Consider the following 4,080-nt stretch of genomic DNA (forward strand, 5'->3'; position numbering starts at 1 on the left):
AGTTACGGGAAGGTCCGTGAACGAGTCGTTCCTTTATACTGAACGAAAGAATCGAGTATCGGTTTGCAGGAGAAACCGATTCTTAACAGTGAAATTAATTGGCGACGGGAAACCAAATCTTTCTCAATTACGATTAGATTCATAGCAATCTTTCTTATGCACAGGTTGTAGTGGGGGATCCTCCTACCATACCAAATTCTAGCTTGCGTTTATTTTATTTATTTATTGTTTTCCACACTTATTAAATCACCGTCACTAATGTTTATTGAACATTCGACAAATTTATTACTTCCGATTATAAAATATTTTCTTTAACTGTGTGAGCTATTTAACTGAGTCAATTTTAAGCAATTAAATTTCATCTGAAAGCCCCATAAAACATAATTTGTTTATCAACTACAGCGAAATGAGAGCCAAATAATTTTTTTTTTTCAACTCATTAAAAGTATTTATCTTTTTTTCTGTTAATCTTCGGAAGCACCTTCAGGAATTACTTCAGAAGGTGATATGTATGAGTGTAAATGAAGTGTAGTCATTACAGTCTCACGTCGACCAGCTCTGAAATGTGTGGTTAATTGAAACCCGACCACCAAAGATCACCGGTATCCACGATCTAGTATTCAATTCTGTGTAAAAGTCTTTACTAGGAAAGCCTAATCTTTACTATTCAAAGCCTTTACTAGGAATTGAACCTTAGAATTCTCGACTTCGAAATCAGCTGATTTGCGTAAACGCGTTCACCACTAGATCAACCCAGGGGGTGGGGGGATAAAAGTATAAATAAGTACAAAATTTATCTTAAACTAATTTCTCGAAAGCTATAAATGACAAAATAATATAACTTGTACCGTACCTTATTTTTGAGCGAGCCATTGATTCCGTCTTGGATTTTTTTTTATCATATCGATGTTATTTTATATTTACTTTGGTGTTATTACTAATACGCGCACAGTTACTTACACAGGCACACAAACTTCATAGTATTTTACTTATAGAAATATTTTTTTTTCGAAATACTTTGATTTCTATTTCGCCTTTCTGTTAACTGTCCCGCTTTTGAAAAAAATCGTTCATAGGGAACAGAGGTTGCAGGAACGAAAAGTCTAGTTTGCATTACTTTAAATAATATTGGATAAATTAACCGCTTACCTTTCCACCAAGAGGATTTTGTGTTCTTGAGATGAGCGGTTCATTTATATATATATATATATATATATATATATATATATATATATATATATTTTTTTTTGTCTTCAGTATAAACTTGAGTTATTGAGTTACTTGAGTCTTCAGTTATAAACTAAGGGTGATTGAAATAAAATTTATGGATTTTTGGTGTTTAGCAGTTATGTTTTAATTATTTCACTTGTAGTTTCTTAGGAAACACAATCATTGTTCCGCAGTGTTATCTTTGACATTATAGTTAGCTGCAAGCTCTAGAATTCATCAGTTGTTATTTTACAGTAATATTTCAGTAACTTAGGTTATTTTAAGTCCCACTATTACAATAGAATATTATTATTACTTTATATTTTATTTCAGAGTGTGGATGCACAAACTATTAATTCATTTTTGGAAGAAGATCCATTATCTTCCAGTATTAAAAAAGAAATGAAGCATGAAAAAGAGCAAGCATAATATTTGCTTGTACCTGCTGCCAAACCATATGATTTTTTTTGTCTTCAGTCATTTGACTGGTTTGATGCAGTTCTCCAAGATTCCCTATCTAGTGCTAGTCGTTTAATTTCAGTATACTCTCTACATCCTACATCCCCAACAATTTGTTTTACATACTCCAAACGTGACCTGCCTACACAATTTTTCCCTTCTACCTGTCCTTCCAATATTAAAGCGACTATTCCAGGATACCTTAGTATGTGGCCTATAAGTCTGTCTCTTCTTTTAACTATATTTTTCCAAATGCTTCTTTCTTCATCTATTTGCCGCAATACCTCTTCATTTGTCACTTTATCCACCCATCTGATTTTTAACATTCTCCTATAGCACCACATGTCAAAAGCTTCTAATCTTTTCTTCTCAGATACTCCGATCGTCCAAGTTTCAATTCCATATAAAGCGACACTCCAAACATACACTTTCAAAAATCTTTTCCTGACATTTAAATTAATTTTTGATGTAAACAAATTATATTTCTTACTGAAGGCTCGTTTAGCTTGTGCTATTCGGCATTTTATATCGCTCCTGCTTCGTCCATCTTTAGTAATTTTACTTCCCAAATAACAAAATTCTTCTACCTCCATAATCTTTTCTCCTCCTATTTTCACATTCAGTGGTCCATCTTTGTTATTTCTACTACATTTCATTACTTTTGTTTTGTTCTTGTTTAAATAAACAAGAACAAATAACCATTCATGCGATAGTTCTTGCGTAGGACTTCATCTATGCCGTTCATTGTTTCTTCTAAATCCTTTTTACTCTCGGCTAGAATTACTATATCATCAGCAAATCGTAGCATCTTTATCTTTTCACCTTGTACTGTTACTCTGAATCTAAATTGTTCTTTAACATCATTAACTGCTAGTTCCATGTAAAGATTAAAAAGTAACGGAGATAGGGAACATCCTTGTCGGACTCCCTTTCTTATTAGGGCTTTTTTCTTATGTTCTTCAATTGTTATTGTTGCTGTTTGGTTCCTGTACATGTTAGCAATTGTTCTTCTATCTCTGTATTTGAACCCTAATTTTTTTTAAATGCTGAACATTTTATTCCAGTCTACGTTATCGAAAGCCTTTTCTAGGGCTATAAACGCCAAGTATGTTGGTTTGTTTTTCTTTAATCTTCCTTCTACTATTAATCTGAGGCCTAAAATTGCTTCCCTTGTCCCTATACTTTTCCTGAAACCAAATTGGTCTTCTCCTAACACTTCTTCCACTCTCCTCTCAATTCTTCTGTACAAAATTCTAGTTAAGATTTTTGATGCATGACTAGTTAAACTAATTGTTCTATATTCTTCACATTTATCTGCCCCTGCTTTCTTTGGTATCATAACTATAACACTTTTTTTGAAGTCTGACGAAAATTCCCCTTTTTCATAAATATTACACACCAGTTTGTATAATCTATCAATTGCTTCCTCACCTGCACTGCGCAGTAATTCTGCAGGTATTCCATCTATTCTAGGAGCCTTTCTGCCATTTAAATCTTTTAATGCTCTCTTAAATTCAGATCTCAGTATTGTTTCTCCCATTTCATCCTCCTCAACTTCCTCTTCTTCCTCTATAACACCATTTTCTAATTAATTTCCTCCGTATAACTCTTCAATATATTTCACCCATCTATCTACTTTACCTTTCGTATTATATATTGGTGTACACATTATTAGATTTTAATTTATGTACCCCAAAATTTTCCTTAACTTTCCTGTATGCTCCGTCTATTTTACCGATGTTCATTTCTCTTTCCACTTCTGAACACTTTTCTTTAAACCACTCTTCTTTCGCCAGTTTGCACTTCCTGTTTATAGCATTTCTTAATTGCCGATAGTTCCTTTTACTTTCCTCATCACTAGCATTCTTATATTTTCTACGTTCATCAGCTGCAATATATCGTCTGAAACCCAAGGTTTTCTACCAGTTCTCTTTATTCCGCCTAAGTTTGCTTCTGCTGATTTAAGAATTTCCTTTTTAACATTCTCCCATTCTTCTTCTACATTTTCTACCTTATCTTTTTTACTCAGACCCCTTGCGATGTCCTCCTCAAAAATCTTCTTTACCTCCTCTTCCTCAAGCTTCTCTAAATTCCACCGATTCATCTGACAACTTTTCTTCAGGTTTTTAAACCCCCAATCTACATTTCATAATCACCAAATTATGGTCGCTATCAATGTCTGCTCCAGGGTAAGTTTTGCAGTCAACGAGTTGATTTCTAAATCTTTGCTTAACCATGATATAATCTATCTGATACCTTGCAGTATCGCCTGGCTTTTTCCAAGTGTATATTCTTCTATTATGATTTTTAAATTGGGTCATGGCAATTACTAAATTATACTGTGCAAAATTCTAAGTCGGTCCCCTCTTTCATTCCTTTTGCCCAGCCCGTATTCACCCACTATATTTCCTT

This window comes from Lycorma delicatula, chromosome 3, assembly GCF_047948215.1.
Source record: "Lycorma delicatula isolate Av1 chromosome 3, ASM4794821v1, whole genome shotgun sequence".
Lineage (NCBI taxonomy): Eukaryota > Metazoa > Arthropoda > Insecta > Hemiptera > Fulgoridae > Lycorma > Lycorma delicatula.